Here is a 27,292-nt window from a genome sequence, read left to right as displayed (position 1 = left end):
GGAAGAGAGGGGGACTGTGTGTGTTTTTTGTGGCTGGGAGAGAGAGAGGAAGTGGGTGTGTTTTTGAGGATGGAAGAGAGAAGGAGTGAGTATGTCTTTTTGTGGCTGGGAGAGAAAGAGAGTGTGGCTTTTTGTGGCTGGGAGAAAGTGAGTGTATATGTCTTTTTGTGGCTGAGAAATAAAGAGAGAGGGAATGTGTGTGTCATTGAGGATGGAAGAGAGATGGAGTGTATGTATCTTTTTGTGGCTGGGAAACAGAGAGGGAGATAGAGGGAACGTGTGTGTCTTTTTGTGGCTGGGAGAGAGTGAGAGAGACAACGTGTGTGACCTTTTGTGACTGGGAGAGAGAGAGAGGCAACGTGTGTGTCTTTTTGTGGCTGGGAGAGAGTGGGAGAGGCAACGTGTGTGACCTTTTGTGGCTATGAGAGAGAGTTGGTCTTTTCTTTTGGAAGGAAGGTGGGGGGCCAGCTTCCTGCTTGTGATAAGTGAGGCGACTCTCAGCTGCTATGAACTCTGGTTTTGATGTGTGAAAGCTTGTCCACCCCTGAACCACTTGTTCTCAGACAAGAAGACAGACACCTTGATGATTGGTGCTACTGCCGCTTGTGCTAATTCCACCTCTTTTGGCATCTTAATAAACACAAATTGGTTTGCCCGTGAACCCTGTAAGCTGAGTGAGCGATTTCCCTGGGGAGCAGAGAGGATTTTTAGCCTCCATATTCATTCTGGCTTATGTTTTCTTTGCCACTGCTGTACCAGTAATTTACTCTGCTAAAAAACAAAAAACCATCAGCTTTTCTGGCAGTAAGATGGAATTCTAAGATCTGTATCCATTCAGTCCTGGGTTTCCTCTGTGCAAGACTGCAGCTCTGCCAGATTCAGCCACTGCCTGGCCGACAGGGACACCCATCTCCTGAGGTGAAAGACGAACTCCATCTCATCACCGTTAAATCTTTGATTTACCTTGTTACAGACTCTTTCTTTTTCAAATCAGTAAAAGCTAATTTACCCAGCAGGAGGGAGCAAGTAACTTTTCAAACCCTAATTAAACTGGCTCACACTCTGTAAAACCCAAATAAGTTGAAAGATCAATATTTCTATTCATTTAGAAGCATAACGAGGTTAGGAAGGTTGAGCCAAGTAAATAATTAACTAATTTGCAATCAGTTCTTTTTTTGTTTTTTGTTTTTTTTTTTTTAACAGAAAGAGTAATTGTAAGCCCTGGTGTAATTAGTTATTCAGCAAACATCAGTTTTCGCTCAGGCAATTATTTAAAGCATTTGATTAATCAATCTGGGAAGAATAAAACCAACAAGATTCCATGACAGAGTCCCCCCCAGGACCCGTCAGGTACACAGGCCTGCCCCTCCTCCTCACTTCCAGCAATGCCTAAGGAGCCAACACGCTGGTGACACTGCACTAGCCAGAATGGGTACAGGGTGAGCCCTGAGATTTGGTTGACAGTCTGTTTACTTGCACAGTTTTGAAATGGCCAATCTTTCAGACAGGAATTTTATTTTCTACAATTTCAGAGAAGAAACCGTGTAACAAAAACTTCTGGAATAAGTGCTTTTGCCTAAGTCTTAAATGTAATACTTTTGGCCAAAATCCCAAAGAGCTCTATGCAGAATTTTTCCAGTGGATTATTTGGGGGTTGTTTTTTTTTTTACTTTCCTGAGTTGGGGGTGCCTGGGATATTTTTTTTGTAATTTAGCCGGTCACTGTGATATTCAGCAACTAGCAAGCTAATTTTCTCTACTGAAGTACAAATAGCTGCCCTTAAATCTGACCGCACAAATTTTGTGCAATCAGATTTAGCTGGATATTCCATGCACATTTAGCCATTGGTTAGGTGCAGCTGAATATCTAGATAAAAGGTAGTGGAGCAAAGTTATCTGGTTATATTTGGCTGCTGAATATTGACCCTTAGCAGTCCAACTTATATCTAATAATATGGCAGTGATCATAATATCTGTGACCTTTAAAATATCCCTTACTTCTTGTCACCTATCAGAATTACCATGAAAAGTTATGGGACACGGCTGAGTTAAATGGCCCATAACTTACATTTCTGCTGTCCTAGGTGATTTCAAATTTGATACGCACTTACACTCTGCCTCCCCTTGCATGCCTCACTCCCAACCTGTCAAGGGAAAAAGGCTTGTGGCGGGCCTTGTACCAGGGTCCACCTGCTCATAGGGAGGTTCCCTGCTGGGGAGGCCATGGAGTGACTTAAACTGAAGCAGCCTCAGACCTGTGTTGCTTGGGGACACAGCTCCCTTCTGAGGATTCGGATGGGTCCTCGGGGTCTCAATAGAGGTTTCTGGGAAAGGCCCGGTGTTCAGGAAACTCAATGGCTGAGAGCTGTGTATAATGAAGGGCATCTGTCTCTGTCAGGAGGGACCCTAATCTAACACAACCCCCATCCCCACCTCCAACCTATGCAGTTACTGTCTCATCTGAAGTTGGGCTGCTGCGCTGGGGTCAGCTGTTATCAGTGACTAGTATCAACAAAGGCAACCTTCTGCCAAAATGAGTGCAAGCCAAGGACCCTCTGCTCTAGTGCATGCTTTCTGTCTAAACAGGAAGCCCTCAGGAGGGATTCACTGCCGGGACCTCAAGTATGCACTGGTTCATAGTTCCTGCACTCACCGCTGTTACTGTTAGCAATGATTACTGACAGTAGCCTGGACCAGAGCTGCCAGGCACAGTGACCCAGCTTCAGGTGAACCAGTTGCTGAGCTGGTAAGGATATTAAGGGAGGGTATGAATGGATGCCAGAGGACACAGGAGTAGGCTGGAACCTACACAAATGAAGGCAGGTTCCAGCTAGTATAGAAAGAACAAGAGCCTGGGGAGGAGACGGCGAGTCCTCAGCCCTGGTTCTGGCTCTACAGAACCTGGCCAGGCCACAGAGGGGGAAGGATTTTGCCACAGGAAGTTGCTGGAAGAGAAGTCAGGCTGTAAACAGCAAAAATAAGAAACTTTGCCTACTCGCCAAGCAAATCTATCACCGTCCAAAGAGGACAAAATAAAGACCCAAAGTGAAGTGAAGCAGTGGTGAGGAGGGGAATGAACATTGAGGAAGAACCAGGAGTAGGGGGGAGGAGTTTGTAAAGACAATGATAACACCTAGAATATACAGTAATGGAGGAAGAATCGGTACTCCATAGCAAGATGGGCTGAGCCAAGCAACCATGGGGAGGGGAGTCATGGTAGTAAGGAGGGAAGAGCGGTGCATGGCAGCAGAACTTGAGTGGGAGAGAGAGCTAAGAGTGTGCAAGTTTTTAATTCTGCATAGGATGCAAACATGTATGTTATAGCCCTCACTGTACTCTACAGCCAAAAGAGGAGGTCAATTATATTTTGCACCCAAAACAATCTGCCTTAGGACCCTACAACTACAAGAGGATATCGGCTTTACCCACAGTCTCCAGTTTCCTGCAGCAGCCTGGGGTAGATTATGGCAAGAGTTAGAAAATGTTGCCACAGCCAGAGGTCCAAGATGTGCTTGAGCTTCCTACTTAAACTTTCAGTCTTACTGGCTGTGTTGAGCTCCCTTTGACCAGGTCATGATGAAAAGCAAAGGAAAATTGAAGGTTTACCCTTCTGAAACCCCTCTTGCTCTCCCCCATCCCACCCCGATCTAAGCTGGCGCCACAGATCAGTTCATGGTTCAAGCTGCTGCCCCGAATGGATCCTTGGTGAGGCTAGGAGCAGTTTCCCCTCACCAGAACTGGAAAAGTTGCTCAGCCCCAGGGAGCGGCTACCCCCTTCCCCACCCAGCATCATCCAGTGTACAGACTGCCAGTGTTTCCTTCACTGTTCCCACTCAGCACTGAGCAGGTTGGCTTCAGTAAAAGAGGGGAGGGCTCACAGACATGAAGAGCAGCTTCTAGGGGACAAATGGAGTTGATCGGCAGTGGGCAGGCTATTGTGAAAAGAACAGAGGGTAACTACTCACACCAACACCTGGCATCAGGCATCCAAAGCCATGGGTTCAACCGATCAATTCTCCAGCCTTAACTGTCAACACTTGAGGTGAACAGAGAATTCCAAAATGACCAATCACAACATGGTTTGTGCCTCAAAACAACCAATGGACACAGCCTACCAACTGCAGCCAATGAAATTCCTTCAGAAACTGCAGCCAATCAGCATTAGGTCTTCTAAATCTGTGGCAAATTCAAATGAATTTAATGTCACAATAGAAGGGGGAAGTACAAAAGGAAAAAAGGAGACAAACATCCCCAAAAGACTTCATTATTAAAGAAATGCCTGTCACTCTAGATCCCAGATTAAACCATTATGATGTACTGTATGCCAATAATAAATCCACCATTACTCACAGTGAACCAATATTTGTGAGAGACCCCTCTCAGATGAATTTCTTCAATGACAGCAAATCAAACATCTTTTATTTATTTTTTATATTCCACATTTCAGACACTTCAAAGCAGATTACATCCTCCAGTAGATAGCTGCTCTTACCCAGCAATTCACGAGAGGAGCTTTCTCTCTAAAATTGTGAATGCAAACTCCCAAAATGGAATGTTAAGAATTATCAGGAGAGGAATGGAGAATAAAACAGAGAATATCATAATGGCCTCTGTATCGTTCCATGGTGCAACCTCATCTTGAATACTGAGTGCAGTACTAGTCACCACATCTCAAAAAAGATATAGCAGAATTAGAAAAGGTTTAGAGAAGGGCGACCAAAATGATAAAGGGGATGGAACAATTCCCCTATGAAGAAAGGCTAAAGAGGTAAGGACTCTTCAGCTTGGAGAAGAGATGGCTGGAGTGGAACGAGTAAACATGAATTGGTTGTTTACTTTTTCAAAAAGTACAAAGACTAGGGGACAGTCAATGAAGTTATTAGGTGATACATTTAAGACAAATAGGAGAAAATATATTTTTTACTCAACACATAATTAAACTATGTAATTCATTGCCGGAGGATGTGGTGAAAGCTGTTAGTGTGGCTAGACAAGTCCCTGGAAGAAAAGACCATAAACCATTATTAAGGTGGCCTTGGGAAAATCCACCTCTTATCCCTTGGTTAAGCAGCATGGAATCTGTTGACCTTTTAGGATCCTGCCAGGTACTTGTGACCTGGATTGACCACTATTGGAAACAGGATACTGGGCTTGATGGACATTTGAACTGACTCAGTATGGCTGAGCTTATGTCCTTATGTTCTTATGGTGGAGTACAATCAAATGTGACAAGACATTTTGATGGTTTTCATTATGATACAGCAGTACAGTGGTAGCTCAAGAAATGTTTTATAGTTTTTGATTCATTTTCAGAAGAGACTTCATTTTACCAGATTAGTAGACCTTGGCCACCACACACCAAGCAGAAGATTTCAAGATATTATCCACGATGACACCTAGATCCTTTTCCTGGGTGGTGACTCACAATGTGAAACTTTGCATTGGGTAGCTATAATTTGGGTTGCTCTTCCCTATGTGCATCACTTTGCACCTGTCTACATTAAATATCATCTGCCATTTGCATGCCCAATCTTCCAGTTTTGCAAGGTCCTCTTGCAATTTTTCACAATCCTCTTGTGATTTAACAACTTTGAATAATTTCATGTCTTTATACACTTTGTGGACATTAGTATTACAAGGACTGAATAAACAGTCTTAGATTTTGGAATCATTCTCTGCTCATTTTTTAAGTTTATTTACTATACTATACTGTGGATTGTTATATATTCATCAATGACAACGGCACCATTTTTTTTTACTGATTATTTATTTGTATCATTTATAGCCCGCTGATCCACCAATCTCAGTGGATAACAATTTCACATACAAAGTAAAAACAACCTTACAAAAAAATCAGAAAAGAAAGCAAACAAAAAGGCATAAAATCATCTGGGGAGGGAGCACAAATAGAACCAAAATAAGGAAAGTGAGGTCAAAGAAGTGGTCTTTCAAAAATGTTCTAAAGCGAACATAGCCATTTTCTAGACTAATCACATCTGGAAGGGAATTCCAGAGTCTGGGACCTGCTATGCTAAACATCTGGTCCCTGGATTCAGCTAAGTGAGCTGTTCTTATGGTACTTCTAAGAACAATTTTGCTGAAGAGCATAGGTGTCAAGAAGGGAGGTATTGTTGAACTAAGCCTTGGACACTAGAAGGAGCAAGATTGTGATAAGCCTTAAAAATGAGGGAACGATTTTTAAATCACACTCTCCATTCTATTGGAAGCCAATTAAGACTAGCTAAGACTGGAGTTATATGATCACTAGAGGAAACAGTAGTGATTAAACATGCAGCAGAATTTTGGATGAGTTGTAATACTTTTAAGCGATAGACCCAAGAAGCAAAGAGGAAGGCGATCTATGTTAGCCGTGGAGGAAACAACAGAAGGATAGATGCCAGATGTCTTTGAACATATTTATTGTAGTGGAGACATGTTTTGAAAAAAAAGCCCGACTCAGCCGAGTTTCGCCACACATCTGGTGGCTGCCTCAGGGGCTATAGTAAAATAACACCAAATACAGAAAAATTAAAAAAGACATACACAATTAAAAAAATCAATTATATAAAATATTAATATATAAACATATAAAAGAACATTTAAAATGGTGACATGAAACAGAACATATAAAGGAGATCAAGAGCTAGAGCAGCTACATATGTCTAAAATGTGGTAAGTGTAAAACCTATATACGTCATGAAGTAAGATGTTAAGTAAAAGTCTTGTAAGAATCTTAAAAAATAATTTTAAGTGCAATATATTTAAGTAAAATGATTATCTACTGAAATGATTATCTATTGAAATTACTATGTAAAAAAGATTTTTGAATTAAATGTATTTCAATAAAATAATTCTCTATTTGAATTACTATAAAAAAATTTTAGACAATGAATTACCTCTGATTAATGAGTTTGGACCGAGTATGGTCTTAAACCAATCTTACTTGCAATATATAAATTCTCGATAAAACATCCGCAATCATAGCATATCTGCAAAATACACACAGAATATCTATGAGAGCTCTAAAAATCTTGTAAATGCGTCAATTGTGCTATTGTATTCTCAAACAAAGGGGGGAAGAACCAACCTATAAATAGAAAAAGGCAACAACTAGTTAATAGAAAGGTCTGGGTCTTACTTGACTTGTAAATTATTACAATAAAACAAAAAATACTAAAAGGGTAAAAAAGTGAAAATGTGTTATTCAAAAAATTGCACCATTGCCCAAGGATGAACCAATATTTATAGATCTCTGGCTGATCCCATAATGTGTGTCCACAAATACAAATAACTGGTACAACCAGTAAATTTGAAACTAATATAAAATATTTAGCCAAGTATATGTGTGGGCCCCTTACTCTGAGGGTCTGTATAATGTCACAGACTCTATTGCGGTCCAGGGTCACCTTGCTTTAATTATAACATCATTTTTTTGTTTTTGTAATTTCTTTATTAAAATCTCTAAAGTCTCAGTATAGTATTATTGATTCTCACTTGTTCTCGCTTCTCTCACAATATTCACAATATCCAAAAATACAAGAGGAACTCTGATACTCATCTACTCCGATCTTAGTTGGTCACCCGACATGATCATGTTTCGGACAGAAAGTCCTGCTTCAGGGGGTATCCTTCAGTATCTCATTGAAAGAGCGTCTTCCCGTGTTCACTGATGCAAATCGAGCCTTCTTGTCTTCCGTATTAACTGATGCGAGAATTGACTGATGCAAATCAAGCCTTCTTGTCTTCCGTGTTGACTGCTGCAAATTGAGCCTTCTTGTCTTCCTGGCTTACGTATTCATCCTAAATTCACGTCAGCCCCATTGAGCTGCGTGTGCTCTTGAAATGGCATCCCGCTAGAGGTGATCCTCTTATACCATAAAACCGGAAGTTACATCACCAAGAACCTCAGTCCTCTTTAACGTCCGGGTTGTTTCTCTTCAAATCACAACCCTGCCGCCACTTGTAATCCACAGTCTTCTTTCACGTCCACTGCTTCTGGTGTCTCCTCCACGTCATTAAATTACATGGTTCCTTCCAAGGTCTTCTTTCACGTCGGCTTCAACTGATGTTTTTTCACGTCATCCGTCACGTAAGCCACCTTTATCGCCCCCAAAATTATAAGTTCTCTATTACGTCCATACGAAATCTTCTTTCACATCAACTCCAAATTAGTAACTATTCCACAACATCAATCGCAAAAGCACGAAATTAATATCCCACTTAAAAACGTGAATAATGGATTACCTCAATCCCCATATGTGTCAATCACCTCTTGTAACACCAAATCCCGTTCACTATCCTCTGCGATGATGTCAAAGAGCCACCTTCCTGAAAAAGGGGATAAATATGTCCTTCACTCCTCCAGGCCTGCTTGCCCAGAACTTTTCAAGAGCTAGAAAAGGTTTCTCTGCATGGGGTAGTTCTGCTTAAAGCCCTCATTTGCATGGGATTTCCACGCTAGGGAGCTAAGCAGTACTCCTGTTTAGGAACGCACACTCTCTGTGCGCAGATCTCCTTCCTGCATCTGCAGGAAGTTTTGTGCAGAGAAAATGTGCGTTCAGATGCAGGCAGAAAAGTGCATTTGACTGAAGACGCCTTTATTCTTTGGTCTGTCTCTTTGCCTTCCATATCAATGCTTTACAGTGCTTGTGCTGTTTCCAGTGTTCATCAAAAACTTCTTGTTACTTTCAGTTACAGTATAACCCAACATGGATCTGTGTTTCAATTAACCAAACATCAGGGGAAATGTTATTTATACTGTTTCAATTAGTGTTCTCCATATTTCAAATTTTGGCAGCGTCTTCCAAGTGCTTTCTCATATAATACATAAAGTGCAGCGCTTCTTACTTGGATTTTCCAAGATACTTGCACGTTTTTATCAAAACTCTTCAAACTGGCTCCATACCCTGCATTATTTGTTTGGTTTAGTTGGACGAATGGCGGGATATGAAAATCCCTGCTGGCTGACCGCCTCCGAGTTATCCAACTAAGGGGCCGATGCAATACAGTGAGCTCAGCTGAGCGCACTGTTTAACCCGCAGTTGGACACTGGTTGTGTAGGCGCCTCCACAACCCGCGTCCAATGCGCAGCGAAATCAATAGCTCTCGTCACATGCAAATGCATGTGAATGAGGCTATTAGTTATTCACTCTGAATGCAAAAAAAAAAAGATGCACATTTTTGCACTCAGAAATTAACGCCTGCCCGGAGCAAGTGGTAATTGCTGAGCGCTCCCAAACGTTGTACAGAAAAGCTGAAAAAAACTGCTTTTCTATATATCCTCCTACTTAATATTGTTGAAATATTAAGTAGGAGGAACAAAATCTTTAAAAAAAACTTAAAAAAAAAAGTAAAAAAAAAGTGCCAGTGGTCGGGTTCAGAAAACAGACGCTCAGTTAACAAGCGTCCATTTCCTGAACCCCTGGCTGTGGACCGAATAGGAAAATAGACACCAATAAATTCGGCGTCCGTTTTCTAAACTGGCAGACAGCCGACCGCTCACAGGCTCCCATTGTCAAGAAGGCGCGTGGGGGGTGCCTGGGGACGCGTTAGGAAAGTGGGCGCTGAGTGTTCAGTGCCCGCTTTCAGCACACAAAAATTGCATCGTCCCCAAATGTAGTTAGCTAGATAAAACTTAGCCAGATTACTTGGAGGCAATCCAGGGACTTTTCAGCCAGATAAGTTATCTGATAAACTCGTATTTTGCTGTACAGTAGTCCTATACTTAGCCAGATAAAGTTATCTGGCTGTTCTTAAGATTTATGTATTTATTTATATGCCGCCTTGCCCAAAGATAGTCAGTTATATTCAGCCAAGCCACTGCACAGCTGAATATCCCAACAAAATTACTAGATAAACTTATCCGACTAACTTTGCTGGCTGGACAGTGACTGAAAATGGACCCCATTGTGAGCACTGCTCAGATTAGATTAAAGCAATCTGAGAACACTGACATATGTCACTAAGGCCTGCGCTCACCCCAGTTTTTTTCTGTTTTCCAGAGTTCCCTTGACTTTAGCCTACATGCGTGAGGAGGGTCTGAGCATCATACAATTTGCTTTGTACCGCTATTTTATTTTTCCTTTCCAGTTTATTGTAAAGTTTATTGTTTATTGTAAATGTTTATTGTAAAGCACTGTTGCGTATGTTTGTTCTAGTTAGCACAGCTGCGATGTTTCTGTTAATTGTGAACCGATGTGAGGTTACTAAACAAATGTCGGTATATAAAAACTGCAAATAAATAAATAAATAAATAAATAAATATATACAATCATTTCTGCCCTGCCAAATAAGGTTTACAGACTATAACCATACATTCACGTTTTGCACATGCTTAAGCAATACATCAGGCCCCTCTCCCTCTCTCCAACGTGGAGTTCCACCTAAAGATGCGGATCTTCAGAAAGGTCCTTCTGTATAATCTGTAACCTTCCACAACTCACCAGCTGTTCCCAACTCATGTCACTTGCATGTATCCCTTTAATCCCACCTAAAGTGTAAGCTCCTAGATCCAGAAACACCTCATGCTTATGCTATCTGTATAAACTTTCATTGTATCCCTGTACTGTCTCATCAGCATTAACCATGCGCAGCATTGCATACATTAACGGCGCTAGGCAAAGATAAAGTAAAAATAATCCCCTCCTCCCCACCCCCACCCTCACCGTGGATGTTGCCATGCAGCCCATGCACTGGATTGGGCAGTCGAGCTTGTCACCCCCAAAGGGGGTGCTTCTAATGGGCTCTGAATATAAGTGACTTGTCACTTTGGAACCCATTGAAATGAAATATACTGCAATATATAAATGCAAATTATCATCGATGTGGCTGAGCTGCACAGACCATAATGCCGGAGGCGTGCAGGTCAGTGCGACCGTAGAGACAGGCAATACTCTTCAGTGAGCGACGACGAACAAGCACAAAGATCCCGCTAACCCACGCACACCCCCCCCCCCCCTGCGATAGAAAGAAAGAATGGAAACCCATCGCCTCTCCCGCTTCTCCCTGTCACTTTCCCCACTTCTAAAAAAAAAACCAAAAAAAAACAACAGCGTTAATGTGCAAAGTATTGAAATTTAAATCACAGCTGGGGCCTAACGTCAACTGACAGCCTCAGTGATGCCGGTAATCTGGGGCCACCTGACTCCTCTCTGTGCACACGACACACCGACGAAGGGAAAGGGATAAATTTTCAATTTTCTCTTAAAATATACCAGATGGAAGACTTTATTGGAGTCATAAATATGTCAGAGGTAACGCGTGCGTAAGGAGGACCCGCTCCCTGTTTGGAGATTCCATCAGGCTCTTTAATAAGAGCCTCCAGTTTTGACTGCAGTAAAATACTCGCTGTGTTAAACCAATTGAATTCCAATTTGCCCAGACAGCTTTTTTTCTTTAAGCTTCCAAGTTACAGAGTATTTTTATTAGCCTACTCTGAATGAATCTAAACTAATAGGAGGGCAGAAGGGTTTTGCTGCAGAATGGATGAGAGAGGTGGTTGGAAATGGAGAAGAGAGAACGGGGAATAGGAGCTGGGGGAAGGGGAGGGAATGTGATTTTTTTTTTTTTTTTGCCCCGTGCGGTGCTCCTGAATCCACAGGCGGAAGGCAGGTCGGGACAACAGCCTGACTCGTATTATCTGAGCGAAAAGGTTTCAAACTGGCTCGATTTTACCAGGACAGGTTTATCCAGTTCTGATTTTACCTCGTTGCAGACTGGGATCTGCGGTTCTGATCGCCCTTTGAAAAGCAGGACTACATGTGCAAGCATAGAGTGGAGTAAAGCAGGCCTGGGTCAGCCCATTCTGAGCAAGCAGCACAAGTTTGGAAACTCTGTTGAAACAGGACAGCTCTTCTGCCACATCTGAAGAAGGTAGCCTTGAAAATGAATGTACCAATGGCCCAATCGCAACATACTAAGATTCCAGTGCCTGCTAAAGGCAGACCTGGATTCTTCACCTATGAATCAAAGGAACTCCAGCCAGCTGTAAATGAGATCACCAACCTTGCTGAGAAAGTGATGGTTTTGATTCTTCTGGAAAGCTGTATGCTGCTATGGCATCCCTACTATGCCTGCTGGATAGCCTAGGAAGTTCTTTCTAATATGGTTAACAAAGCACCGCTCAGCAGCGACTCAGAGGCCTATAGAAATGTGTTTAGGATCAGCACCTCTGAGGAAGCAGGTCAAGCAGTTGATCTCATAGTAACATTCATTGCCCTTGCCTATAAAGTGTCCCAGTCTACAAATATGCTAAGAACACCGATGATATTCAGTTAATACTCCCAATTGACGACACAATTGAGAAAACATTAAACTTAGCCAACATGTACCTAGATATAATAAAACAACTTCTAAACCAAATGGAACTAGTGATCAATATAGAGAAAACTGAATTCTTACACCTAGAACGAAAAAACATAACGATCATTCAGAACCCAATTACACTCAACAACAGCCAACAAATACAATTAGCTGAGAAAGTAAGAAACCTGGGAGTGATAATTGACCCAGAACTAAGTATGAAACAACACATATCTCAAAAAGTAAGAGAAGGATACGCCAAACTTATGACTCTTAGAAGACTAAAACCACTACTAATGCCCACCAATTTCTGTTCAGTCTTACAAGTCTTAATTTTTTCCAGTACCGACTACTGTAATGCCCTCCTACTGGGCCTGCCATACACCACAATAAGACCATTACAGATACTACAAAACACAGCGGCAAGAATTTTAAGTGGGAAAAGTAAAAGAGACCATATCACTGAAACCTTAATAGAATTACACTGGTTACCCATTGAACAAAGAATACAATACGAGACTTTATCCCCCCTCAGCCAACTCTTCTTCAAGCTGAACAGCCCTAACCTCTTCAGCCTTTCCTCATAGGGGAGCTGTTCCATCCCCTTTATCATTTTGGTTGCCCTTCTCTGTACCTTCTCCATCGCAACTATATCTTTTTTGAGATGCGGCGACCAGAATTGTACACAGTATTCAAGGTGATGCCAATCTAAGTATATATCATCTAGTTCAAGTAACAATATTTATTATTAGTAGGGATGTACATTCGTTGCTCCATTTGCTTCATTTGTTTCAGTGGTACACGTGTATCTGACGAATGGATAGTAGGAGCACCAAAATGGATGGTATGCGTGTATGTATGAGCCGATTACATATGTGCACACCATTCATTTTAGTGTGCCTACTATTCATCAGATACACACATACTGTCAAAATTAATGAAACGAATGAAACAACAAATGCACATGCCTAATTAATAGGTGCGTGCATGGAAAAAATGTTCACTTTTGGGTTTTTTCATTTGTTGTTTTTATTTGGTTTACTTCATTTATTAGAAACTAAATAAACAGCAAACCAGGAAAAAAAACAAAAGGAAAGGAACTAACAATTAAAAATTGAACCCACTACCACACCTCCTGCACATTCTCCTATGTGCCCATCCTCCCTTGACCTTCGCACTCATTGTATGGGGTATTCAGTGGAAATGGGGCAGGAACAAAGGCCAGATGCTCGTGTCTTGCCAAGTCCTATTTTCCAAAATCGAGCTGATTGGCCTTGAGGCTAACGCTATTCTGTGGTATGGCTTTATGCTGTACAGTTGTACAACAAAATGGCGCTGGCCTCAGGGTCGGCTGCCTCCATTTTAAAAATGGGACTCAGCAGGGCAGGAACTCTTACTCCATTTTGACCGTGGAACATCCATGGAGGTTATTATTAGAGGTGTCCGGGGGCATGGGGGAGGAGGGGCTTCAGGAAAAGCGCAGGGAGATGGAAATTTCATTTTCTGAAATAAAAAAGGCCACCTGAAATCTGGCTTTTTAAAAAATCATTTCATGTTTCATTTTCATTTCATTAGAAAACAAATGTGCATCCTATTTATCACTTCTAAATCACCGTAAATGCATATGATATGTACAGTGTAGATTACATGGTTATATTCCTTGTGCCATCCAAAAGTGCTCTAGCATTTGTTTCCCTAATTTAGTGGAATTCATTAGGACAGGAGGAATGCATTGAGCAGATCACAACTTCAAGATGACTTGGAGCTGGATAGACCAGGCTAGTTCTAACTCTTTCTGGCACCCTTATCCCCCCCAACTGTTTAAGATAATGTAGCTGGAGTTATGCTCAGTCACAAGAGCTGGCCTAAGGCAGCATTATAAATTACAGCTCTAATGAAATGATGTGCATCCTGGTGATGATCACACACCACCATCTGCGGAGTTTATGAGTTCATAAATTGTGCCCCTTAACAAATAGACGCTGACTCGTTAGGCATGCAGTAAGTGGGGCTCGTTCATCGCGTGAGAGCTGCCTGAATCCTTTCCCTTTCTCTGGGGTGGGAGGGGAGGCTCGCCTTCCCTGGGACAGAGCCCAGCGGCAATGGTTGAAATGCCACTTAGTTTAAAGTAAGGACATTTGCGATCCATGTGCTTTTTCTCCCCTAGAACCTTCCTGCTCTCCTTGTCCTTCAGTAAGAATCAGAGCTTCGCCCATCCTCTCCGTCACTAATTGCTACCATGGAGAAAAGACCCAGCGCTTGATGGCATGAAACCGATGCGGAGAACTCCTAGCTTGTACCCCCCCTCTACCCCAGCTCCCTATAAATCATGAGGGGGGCAGAACAAGATCCCCTCCGGTGCAAAACTGATAACAGTCCCTTTTTGCGAGACGTTGCCTCTGGCGATGTGCGAGGCCTCTGGCCTTCCTTGCTCTGACGACTTTTTAATGCTGTAACAAAAAAATGGGACCATTTTTATTCTTTGACTTGCTGCGACCTGATTTCAGAATTCATATTGTGCAGCTGCTGCTCCTCCTGCCCCCTCCTGCTCCTTCCCTGTATTTCTGGAAATACCTTCCTATCCAGCCCAGGTGCCCTGCAACCCAAGCATTCAGTTTATACCAATTCACTGCTGCTCATTTCCATGTTGTAATTTGGCTGCCCTGAACTAGCACCGCAGTAGTACTGAACCCGCACTGAAGGTCACTGCGTGGACCAGGGCAGGTTCCCCTACGCTGCCAACATTTTGGCGGTGGCGACAGCTCCAGCACAGCATTTTCCTTCTCCCTCTCCCTCTCTCCCCTACACCCTGCCCAGCAACATCCACCCTCCTCTCTCTGTCTCTCTCCTCTTGGCCAGAGGCAGGCACCCTCTCTCTGTCCCCTGCCCAGAATCCTCCTTACCCCATGGGGTGCGCTTTCTTCCCTCTGCCCAGCACCTCTCTTTCTTCGCCTCCAGTTCCCCCATGCAAGCCATCTCTCTGGGGTAGATTTTTAAAAAACTACGCCCACGCGTACTTTTGTTCGTGCGACCGGCGCAAACAAAAGTACGCCGGATTTTAATAGATACGCGTGAGGCCACGCGTATCTTTTAAAATCCGGGGTCGGCGTGCGCAAGGCTGCGCAAAATCGGCAGCCTGCACGCACCGAGACACGCAGCCTGCCTCCGTTCCCTCCACCCCCCTCCCCCCGCACCTTCCCCTCCATGTTGATTTGGCTATTAGCTAGTACCCCCTTATGTAACAAATAAATGTGCGCCTGACACGCACATTTTTACCCTCAAAAATGATCACCAGGCCCGGAGCTGGCGTTTACAGAAAAACAGAAAACACTGCTTTTCTGTGGTTCCTCTGACTTAATATCGTGGCGATATTGTCGGAGGAACCACAGGTAGCAGCAACGTAAAAAGATAAAAATCAACAAAATGTCTTGCTGACGGTCAGATTAGGAAAACGGACGCTCAATTTACGAGCACCCATTTTCCTAACCTGGGGCTGGGCACGGGCTAGGAAAACGGACGCTCGTAAAATTCAGCATCCGTTTTCCTCACTCGCTGCACTGTCACTTCTCCTGGGCGCCGGAAGCCATGGACGCGCTAGGGACGCACAATTTATCCCTAGCGCGTCCTTTTTAACCCCGGCAGCTCATTTGCATACTGCATCGGGCACCCAGAAGAGGTGATTCTGCGCACGTTAAAAAAAAAAAAGTGCGTCCAGTTTGGCCGCACGTTTTTAGTGCGTCAGTCTTGCATCGGCCTGACAGTATTTTACCTCATATTTCATAGCATTCTGGGAGTCGGATCAAAAAGCCTCAAGAATTAATGGCGGTCTGAACCCAGAGAATGATGTAGGGTTTGACTGGTGACACTGGGTGAGGAAGGAGTGAAAGGAAAAAAGACCCTTGCAAGGGAGAATTAAATAGGGTGCTGGCTGAAGTGTTTTATGGACTCTTTCCTTTCTTTCTGTAAGTCTGAGGCCTTCTCCAAGGCAGGAAGGAAAAATAAACTACTGCAGCCTGCTGAGGCTGGCGACACTGAGCTTTACACGCATGCAAGGAGCTCCTTCCATGGGAATTTAGCTACCGGCTCCTTTCATTTTAGTTGGTGACTTGAAGTCAAATAATTTCCCACAACGACAGCGCCTTTGTGTTTCCAGCCCTTATTCTCTCTTCCCCCTCTTCCGGGAGGTCACGGCCCACCACTGCCGTTGAACTCTGAGCTACACTGAAAGACAAAGAAATGTTGTAATTATTCCAAGGTCGATTTTTAGAAACAAACAATGTGTCTGATGCACTGTTTCTAATCTTACTTCCCTCATCTCTAGGAAGGCTGGAACTGAAGAAGCCAGGGACTCTGCTTTTGGCTAACAGCGCTACTGTCATTCCCTGAAGGGACCACTGCTTTCTGAGGCTCCGACAGCCAGGACTAATAAGCCCCTTACAGGTATCACTCCTGGCACTGGGATAACTGGGAGCTCTCCCCTGCCCCATTCTCTGTAAATTGAGATTGCAGACATTGGCAGCTGCTCCCTGCACCATTCTCTAGAAACCGAAAGGCCAATGCAGAAAGGTGCGTTGAGCCCATCGCACCTTTCTGCCTGCCCTTCAATGTGCATTTCCTGCGCTGCAAAAAAGTTACTGCTGAGGCAGCAAGGTGTTTTGTGCCCAGAAAATGTGCATTTCTAAAAGGGAGTACTGCTTAGTGACCTCGCATGGAAATCCCTTGCAAATGAGGGCATTAAGCAGCCCTCCCCCACGCTGAGAGCCTGCGTCTGACCTGCCCACCTTTCTTAGTGCTGAAAACTTAACCCCTGTGTCAGAGCTGGAATGAGTTTGCAGTGCTACTGCACTGGCACTTAAAAACCCCTAAAAAAAAGGGGGAAAATGTCTTGGAAAAGTTTTAAAATGTCCACGGAAGTGCTGACTTATCTGGGTAAATAACAGCATCCACTCACCTGGATAAGTTAGTACTGACCCATCGGGCTATCTGACAGCGGGTAGTCGCTAGCGGATAGTTCAGTACTTATTCAGCTATCTGGCACAGTTCAATGCTGCTTATTCAGATAAACATTTATCCACTTAAGTAGCAGTCACCTATCCAACAGGACGATACGGTACAGTGCGCACTGTTAGCGGCATTTGGACGCGCGTTTTCGACGCGCTAGCTTTACCCCTTATTCAGTAAGTAGTAAGGGGTAATAGTGCGTCTAAAACGTGCGTCCAACCCCCCACCCCCCGAACCTAACAGCGCCCGCAACATGCAAATGCATGTTGATGGCCCTATTAGCTATTCCCGCGCGATTCAGTAAGTAAAATGTGCAGCACATTTTACTTTAAGAAATTAGCGCCTACCCAAAGGTAGGTGCCAGTTTCTCCGGGCACCGGGAAAGTGCACAGAAAAGCAGTTAAAACTGCACTAATTTCTGAAAGTAAAATGTGCGGCTTGGCTGCACATTTTACTTACTGAATCGCGCGGGAATACCTAATAGGGCCATCAACATGCATTTGCATGTCGCGGGTGCTGTTAGGTTTGGGGGGGTTTGAACCGTGTTTTGGATGCGCTATTACCCCTTTACACACATGCAAGGAGCTCCTTCCATGGGAATTTAGCTACCGGCTCCTTTCATTTTAGTTGGTGACTTGAAGTCAAATAATTTCCCACAACGACAGTGCCTTTGTGTTTCCAGCCTTATTCTCTTCCCCCCTCTTCCGGGAGGTCACGACCCAATACTGCCGGTTTTTGAAGTTGAACTCTGAGCTGCACTGAAAGACAAAGAAATGTTGTAATTATTCCAAGGTCAATTTTAGAAACAAACAATGTCTGATGCACTGTTTCTAATCTTACTTCCCTCGTTTCTATTACCCCTTACTGTATCGGCCTGTTGGATAGGTGACTGCTACTTAAGTGGATAAATGTTTATCTGAATAAGCAGCATTGAACTGTGCCAGAGGGCTGAATAAGTACTGAACTATCCGATAATGGCGATATTAAGTCGGAGGTCCCGAAAGTTTAAAAAAGTAAAAAAAAAATAAAATAAAATTTGAAATAGGCCCGTGGCTCGCGGGTTGAAAACCGGACGCTCAATTTTGCCGGCGTCCGGTTTCCGAACCCGTAGCTGTCAGCGGGCTCAAGAACCGATGCCGGCAAAATTGAGCATCAGCTGTCAAACCCGCTGACAGCCGCCGCTCCTGTCCAAAAAGAGGCGCTAGGGACGCACTAGTGTCCCTAGCGCTTCTTTTTACTGCCGGCCCTAATTTAAATAAATTTATTTACTGTATCGCGCGCACAGGAGAGTGTCCTGTGCGTGTGCCGGGAGAGCGGGCACTCTGACCCAGTATGGTCTGACCCAGTATGGGTCAGACCAAGGGTCCTTCAAGCCCAGCATCCTGTTTCCAACAGTGGCCAATCCAGGCCATAAGAACCTGGCAAGTACCCAAAAACTAAGTCTATTCCATGTAACCATTGCTAATGGCAGTGGCTATTCTCTAAGTGAACTTAATAGCAGGTAATGGACTTCTCCTCCAAGAACTTATCCAATCCTTTTTTAAACACAGCTATACTAACTGCACTAACCACATCCTCTGGCAACAAATTCCAGAGTTTAATTGTGCGTTGAGTAAAAAAGAGCTTTCTCCGATTAGTTTTAAATGTGCCCCATGCTAACTTCATGGAGTGCCCCCTAGTCTTTCCATTATCCGAAAGAGTAAATAACCGATTCACATCTACCCGTTAAAATATTTATTTTAGTTGTGAACAAAATATCTAGCTCAAGGTAGACAGCATAAATGAAGCTTACATGTGCCAGTTTCATAATATCAGAGAAAGCTAAAGATATTTTAAAAACTGGATTACCAGAGCTGTGAATAGGAAAATGGTGTTGCTTTTTATGACCTCTATTTAGACCACCCTGACATTGTATACACTGCACCCTACAACACAGAGAAAAATGATTAGATGAGAAGTGACTGAATGGTCAGCCAAAAAAAATTGGAAGCTTTGACTAATACGTTGTTGCTCACAAGCTCTAAATGTATGCTAATTCCAGCACATGTGTATAATCGACATTTAATCTTTTTGGATTTGTGGATTGTAATGCCAATAACTGCCAGTGGAGGGCACCAGCTCCCCCTTCATTGGTTCTGCTTGTGGTTAGTTCCCTTTGCTCTGGGTTTCCCACACATCTGTTCGTGCACATTTTTCTTCTCCCAAATGCACATTTTTCACATTAATGTGGAATATTTATCTTGAACTGCAGACAGGAATTCATCCCGCACATTTTTAACATTCCCCCCATGTCGTCTCCTACATCCCCTTCCAAGTGTTCACATTCTGGCTTCAGCTGCAGGAGCTTCTCACCTTTTCCTTGTAGTGGCTGTTTTAAATAGGGCTGTGTTTGAATATTGCTTACAATTGTATTTAGAGTCTTACAAATGTGTTAATTTTGAGTCTGTTCTGTTCCAACCATCCCCCACAGACTTCCCATGCCTCAGCAAAATAAGTGTAGAGATGGAGAAGGGTGAGTTACAGCTCAAACAGGAACTTTAGGCTGGCTCGCTCTTATATTGCCGTTGCATCAGGAGCAGGCGACTCTAGTCCTGGAGTGGGGTTTCAGGCTATCCACAATGAATATGCATGAGACAGATTTACATACAATAGAGGCAGTGCATGCAAATCTCTCTCCTGAATATTCATAGAGAGAGCCTGAAAACCAGACCTGCTTGTGGCACTCCAGGCAGGGCCAGATTTCAGGTTATGGGCCCACAGGCAGAGGACTGGAACAGGGGGGATTTGCCCTCAGAAATCAAAGAGCAGCAGGGTGTGCCTTCAGGATTTGGCACCCTAGGGACTTGCCTGTGTTTAAATCCAGCCCTGACTCTGAGACCAGAGCTCCCTTTCCCTGCTTTATTTAAATGCTAACATTTCAAAAGCTCTTAAAATGGGGATTCAGTGGGGCAGAGAGAGCTCACACCCTTCCACGGACATGGACTGTGGGAAGAAAGCTTTAGGGTGGAAGAAAAAGAAAGAAAATGCAATGTTTTCACTATGATTAAGGGGAGTTGCCTTCAAAAAGAGAAAAGCTATCAATTTTTCTCCTAGATCAGGACTTCCCAAACCTGTCCTGGGGACCCCTCAGCCCGTCGGGTTTTCAGAATGTCCACAATGAATATGCATGAGATAAATTTGCATATGCAGAGTCTCCATGGATATGCAAATATATCTCATGCATATTCTTTGTGGACATCCTGAAAACCCGACTGGTTGTGGGGTCCCCAGGACAGGTTTGGGAAGCCCTGACCTGGATCATAAGACTTGCCATACTGGGTCAGACGCAAAGGTCCATCAAGCCCACTATCCTGTTTCCAACAGTGGCCAATCCAGGTCACAAGTACTGGGCTGGATCCCAAAGAGTAGAGAGATTCTCAGGGATAAGCAGTGGATTTCCTCAAATCTACTTTAATAATGGTTAATGGACTTTTCCTCCAGGAAGTTGTCCAAATCTTTTTTAAACGCAGTTGCACTAATAGGTTTCACCACAACCTTTGGCAATGAATTCCAGAGCTTAATTATGCATTGAGTAAAAATATTTTCTCTTATTAGTTTTAAATGTATCATCCAGTAACTTCATTGTGTGTCTTCTGGCCTTTTGTACTTTTCGAAAGAGTAAACAACTGATTAACGTTTACTGGTTCCATTCTGCTTTCCCCATAGGGGAATCGTTCCATCCCCTTTATCATGTTGGTTGCCTTTTCTCTGTAACTTTTCTAATGCTGCTATAACTTTTTTTGCGATGTGGTAACCAGAACTGCACACAGTACTCAAGATGAGGTCGCACCATGGAGTGATACAGAGGCATTACGATGCTCTCTGTTTTATTCTCCTTTCCTAAGAATCCCTAGCATGCTCTTTGCTTTCTTGGCTACTGCTGCACGCACAGCAGAAGATTTCAACGTATTATCAAAGGTCATTAGATGAAATAAGATGACTACAGTTTCCAGCAAGAACTGCATGGGGAGCAGACTAATGGTAGGAGTGGCTTGTGACCCTGTGCTCCCCAAAGCCCTCTCCAGACAGCATAGATCATAGTATGATCCATCCTCTCTGGATCTCTCTTTTTCCTTCCTAGCATTAGTTATTTGTTTATCAAGGGCCAATGTAATACAAGATGAGCAAAATATGGGAACTAAATTTCAGTGCACCTTTTCTGGCTGAAGAATGAGTTAACTCCCCATGCAGTAAGCTAATAGCGTGCAAAGCATCAGGAGTTTACAAAATATACACGCATACAGGTAAAAAATGTGCACGCAGCCTTATTACATAGGCTTCAACATGAGGAGCAAATATAAAATACGATTTGTGTACGTAAAACTGAAAAGGCATGAGGAGCCAGGAAAGGTAATTATGGAGGGGCTGCAGGGTAAAGGTTTGGGGTAGTTATGTGGGTGGGGGGTTTGTGGGTGAGGCAGTATGTAGTTATGGGTGGGCGGATTGAGGGCAGGAGAATGGGGATTGGGTTAGTGGATGGGTGGGAGGGTAATTACGTGGGTGGGGGGGGGGGGGTGTCCTAGGGCAGAGGGTCTCTGGCTTGCTGGTTACAGACTCTGGTACCCAGTACGTATCTCATGGGGGGGTTTTTATGCTTGCACTCCTGGGTCAGAGATGGAATAAAAGTTAGCTCGCATGTCTGGGGCTGGTGTTGATTTATGGTGCTATGCCAACGTGGTCCTGGACCTGGGGGCGTTAACTCCAGGATCCCTGCAGCCAGGAACGCCAGGTCTGAAACCACACTGACAGGCACCAGAGAGACCAACACTAAGCCCAGAAATCTGGGTTAACTTTATTCCATCTCTGACCCAGAAGGTAAATTAACAGCGCATTATATAAACAGGAGTTCAGCCTCCAGGGCTTTAATGTTACCTTCCCTGCAACAGTCTTGCATTGTCCCTGGGATTGCAATCCGGTTTGCTCAGATTTCCCAATGCAAGTTCTAGCAGCAAAAGCTATTTTAAAAGCTTATACCGAGCAGTCCCGCTGCGCCCCAGCTTCACAGACAGGGCCCCGTCTTCCAGCTTTTCCCAGTCAACTCACTTTGAGGTTCAGGTGCTCACTGCCCAGTAAATGGACTATTGGTAGAGTATAATTTTTCTAAAATAAATAAATAACAGGTGACTGACAGAAGAAATACAGGCTGTGGCACCTTTATTTTAAAAGCCTGACACACAACGAAATTAGGGATGTGAGAATATGGGTGCAATCTGATTGGATTTTAAAAGCCGCCTGGCTACGTGCATATTTGTCACTGCGCAGGAATGAAAAGTAACTTTACTTCTGCTGTGGATAACGTGTAACTTATAAAACATTTAAAAAATCTAGACAGATCAGCAGGGTTTTAAGTGTCGGGTCTGAGAGGAGGGAAGGAAGGGTATTAAACTAGGGGGCTTTGAAAGCTTTCTCTCTCTCAACTGGGTGAAGTGGGAACGAACTGGAAAATCTAGCAATGGCGTCTGTGCACGTGTCTTTTAAAATCCCCCCACTTACGTGGTAGAAGTGGCATCGCACGCGTCCACTTAAAATTGCATGCACTTGTGCGCGCGGTCAGGCTCTCGTGCAACACGCGCATGTTATAGAATGGCCGCGTCCCCTAGGCGCGGGGCCAACGGATGCACGCTCATGCTCGCCCGCCCGCTGCTGTGAAGTTCACCCTCCCTGTATCCTCCAGCCCTGGTGCCAAGTTCTGAGCAGAATTAATGTGGGAGAGAGGCAGGGGTTACGGCTCAGCATTTATTTCCATGCATCATCCTGACTTTGGTTTTCAGTCCACGATTCTTATGTGCAGCATTCACCTTATTTCTTCTGCCAAAAAAGTCTGGCAAAGCCCCTTGGGAAGATGAGAGAAGTGCACAAGTCAGGAAGCTTCCCTGACCTTCGCCGTCTCCCAGAGGAGGAGGAGAGAAGAGACAGCCAGGGAGCCTCAGATGTCCTTGTTTTCTTTCTCTCCTCTTGATAAGAAGAGGGCATCTCTCTCGTATTTCACCAGGAGGAATGCCAAGGCCGCTCATTTGCAGAGACAGAAGCTTTCCCCAGAACACGGCGATCCTGCACTCACATTCCTACAACAGAAGGAACAAGGCTCGACAGAGCACACTTTGCTCTCGAGCGCTTTTACAAAATGAAATAAGAATAAAGAAAAACAGCCCGGGAGCAAAGGGAATATGATTTTGTAAGATAGTAAAAAAAAAAAAAAAGTGGATTTGAACTTAGCTCCTGGGAATTTTAGCTCAGCGCTCAAGGGATGTCCCCTTTAGTCTGATTTCGCTGTGCAGGCTTCACTGCCGGCTGTTCTTAACACTGCCTTGCATTACAAAGAAAGGGTTTTTAGCCAGCCAGTTCTCAAGATTTGTATATATTCCTGAGCCCTATGGACTTTCTGCAACTTTCCCCCAAGCTGCACAATTTGCTTTCAGAAATTAGTGCCTACCCAAAGGTAGGCGCTAATTTCTTCAGGCACCAGGAAAGTGCACAGAAAAGCAGTAAAAACTGCTTTTCTGTGCATCCTCCGACTTAATATCATGGTGATATTAAGTCGGAGGTCCCGAAGTTGTAAAAAAAAAAAATAAATAAATAAAATTTGAAGTCGGCCTGCGGCTGTCGGGTCGAAAACCGGACGCTCAATTTTGCCGGCGTCCGGTTTCCACGTTCGTGGCTGTTAGCGGGCTCGAGAACAGACGCCGGCAAAATTGAGCGTCGGCTGTCAAACCTGCTGACAGCCGCCGCTCCGGGCCTGTTTCTACCGCTGGGCCTCATTTAAATACTGAATCGCGCGCACAGGCGAGTGGCGGACTTTACTGAATCGGCCCGAAAGAGGGCAAAAAAGATAGAGGAGGAGGATGATAGAGAGTGGGAAGCATGAGAGTGGTGATGGGAAAGTTAGGAGCAGTGAATGTGCCAGGTGGGGCTCCTGAAACCACCCCCCCTTAATAAATTATTTCATGCAAACAAGCATCTCAAAGAGCAGAGCTTATGAGAGCCCCTTGATAAGCACAGAGAAGCTCATCCAAGAGGCCAAGGATGGGGAGAGAGACAGGGCAGGTGATGACTGTGAAATGCTGAATGTGCAGGTTTGCCAGCATGTTTTTCAGAGAACCCTGCTGTTGTCACACCCTTTCCGATCTGATCACACATCCTGTCACACTCACTGCAAACTCTCTGTGACACGTTCTGCAGCTGCATCCTCCCTGCTCTCAGCAAAGGGAAGAATCCACAGAGGAGTTAGAGAATTCGCCCAGATCCTTTTATTGTTACATATTACTGTAAATGACGACTGTCGTCCCTTAACACAGGAGTCGCTTCCAACCATGAGCTTTCACTTGCAATTACCTGGGGATTTTTTATCTCCTGTTTCATAACCCCTCCCAGTTTGCTTTAGTCCGGGCATTGCGGCAGTAGTTCTTGGCTAGGGGCCGTGCATCGGAGGAAGCCTGCAATCGTGTGCCCTAAATCTGGCCACTAGGAATCACCATTGCACTTGGAGTCTCTTCCCCAGGGGCTGTGAACGCTGCCTCTGCAGCATCCCGGCCAACCCGTGGAGTGAAACCATAGAGGACTTTCCAAAATAAGCTCTTGAATAAGAGATTGCAACAGTCTTATGGTTTATTTCAAATAAAATATATGCGTAGGGGACTCCTTGCTGAGAGACAAGAAGTGGGCACAGGGCACATTTAGTAATATTGTGATACACACCTTTATTTATGTATTTATGTATTTTGCGAGAGAGGGTAGCAGCTGATTCTGAAGCCTCACAGTCAAGGATTTCTCTGACCTCTCCCAGACCTGCAGTATATGGACTAATCATTGACTGTTAGACAGGGCCACTGGTTTTCTAAAGTCCTAGCAAAACAGATTCTGCAGCTGAATTTACCAATTGAATACAACATTTACATGAATAATACAGTGAAAAGTGAGAAAATAACTAAGCACAGTTTCAAAATCAAATTGTAAACACATTTGAGCAGGCAAACACATTATAATTATCTTAACAGGATACAAAATACTTTTGTCTTATTGAGAAATTTAGAGGTCAAGAATATTCAGGCAACATTGTTAATTTCTAAGGCAAAGACAACTCAATTGTATAATTCTGTGTAACTATAAGGGCAATCCACAAGCTTCCAGGGTCACTGAGATGGGCTCTACATGTGTTCTCTCCAGAGGGTGGAAGGCAGCTCCTAAACCCTATTGGTAGACCCACTGGAACTCAAATTTCCCATGTAACTCCAGACCGTAACAAGAAGACTGTGTTCTCAAGGACTTTCTTTACTGTGGAGTTATTTTTAAAAACAATGATGTTGCAGTAGATACAAAAAGTTGTGGGCCCTTCCATACCAGGTCATGGGTTAAGCAAAATCTTATTTTTCATTGAACCGGAAGCAGAGTTTTAAGCCAGCACTAACTCCTAGTTCAAGTTTCTCATAAATACTGTGACATCAAACAATGAATTACCTGGATAGCAATAGGCCCTCAGCCTGGAGACAGGTCCTGATTCACACTTGCTCCCAATATTTTTAGATTCTCAAATTCCTACACTGATATTGTGATCATCTCTCTCCCATTTTCTCTTCCATTTGCACTCTAGGGTTCTTCCAAAGAAGACTCTTCTCTCCGTCCTAAGAGTGGATTATGCCAGCAGTATATTCTCAGCTACGGCACTCTAGGGAACTCCTTGAGAGCACTATAGAATCATATGTAACCCTCCTCTTCGGGGACGTCCCGAAATGCAGAGGCGCACAACAGTCTCCAGGGGCCACTGTTCCGCCCGGGTCTCTTTTCTCTCAATCCAGCACCGTCCAAATTCCGCAGATGGCCTCTAGGGGGAGGAGGACAAGCCTCCAGGACCCCTAGACTCATGGGGTGAGGGCATTCCAAAGTATCTCAACTCCCTCACAAGTTGTTACTCGCAGCTCAGATGTCCCAGACTGAGGCACTTTCTTGTAAAAGAAACAGGCTTGACATTGATGGTGGGTGTTCAAAAATAAACTTTACTGTAGGGTAATGGTTATGGTTTCTTTATTTATAACCCGTTTAAACTCCCTAAGCGGCTCACATAAAGGACATTCACAATAAAAGTTAAGCATACAAAAAACATTGCTAAGAACATGACAAGATTCCTTTACAACTCATATAAGCATTCCTAATGAACACTAAAAGATGTTCAAAAAATCTCTAAAATTCCAAAAGAACATACCTGTAATGTAAAAAATAAAATATTAAAACAGCAGACAGCAAAGCCGTATTATTTAAAATATGCTTCCTGAAAAAGGAAGGATTTTAGCTGAGTTTTGAAACTAAGGGAAAAATTGTTCACAGTCCAATTTGGAAAATAAAAATTCCATAATTTCTGCACAAAACAATTAGTCCAAAGTACCTGCTTCTCTATTAGTTCTGAGTCAGTGTCCCTGTAGGCTGGGAAGCCTGGGATAACCCACACTTCTAGGTCGCTGAAAAGTGGGTTCCTATTAGATGGACAAATCTCAGTTTCTCAGATGGTACTCCCTAATGCTTCCACAAATACAAAAATCCTCTCCTTCTGGTGGGTAGGAAATTGTTGGCGAAAAGGTTTCCTCCTGACAAAAATGGAAAAGCAAACTCTTCTCATTCAATTCTCTCTTATTTGGGCAACTGCAAAACCTCACTCATCTGCTAGAGCAGAGCAAAAGAGCCATCCTATCTTATTCCCCCTAAGGCAGGGGTGGCTTCCCTCCCAGACCGTGAGAGCGCTAGCAAGATAAAAGCCCTCGTCCCCGTGGCAAAGTCCTTGTCCTTCAAAAGCAAAGAGACCACCACACTCTGCCCATGCTCGGCCCAGGTTTTACACTGCTGAGCCGACCAATCCCAGCACCCCAGGTAAGGGGAACCCGAGGGAGGGTCTGAAAATATGTTGGATGTTAGCTCTTTTCAGAGTCAAGGAGTAGACGTTTGGTGAGGATCGGAAGCCCCTTCAC

At 43.9% G+C, this 27,292-nt stretch overlaps 1 long non-coding RNA gene across 1 annotated transcript in view; it reads left to right on the top strand.

Moving 5' to 3' along the window:
* The window catches only part of LOC115075211, a 41,798-nt gene extending 15,471 nt beyond the window's left edge, over nt 1–26,327 (top strand). Inside the window, exons 3-4 of the long non-coding RNA XR_003852463.1 lie at nt 16,621–16,739; nt 25,927–26,327. This is a non-coding gene — a long non-coding RNA (uncharacterized LOC115075211). The remainder of the gene's footprint in view (nt 1–16,620; nt 16,740–25,926) is intronic.
* Nucleotides 26,328–27,292: the final 965 nt, after the last annotated feature.

This window comes from Rhinatrema bivittatum, chromosome 13, assembly GCF_901001135.1.
Source record: "Rhinatrema bivittatum chromosome 13, aRhiBiv1.1, whole genome shotgun sequence".
NCBI lineage: Eukaryota > Metazoa > Chordata > Amphibia > Gymnophiona > Rhinatrematidae > Rhinatrema > Rhinatrema bivittatum.
The sequence above is the reverse complement of the archived record's forward strand: the minus strand, read 5'-3'. Positions and strand labels throughout refer to the sequence as shown.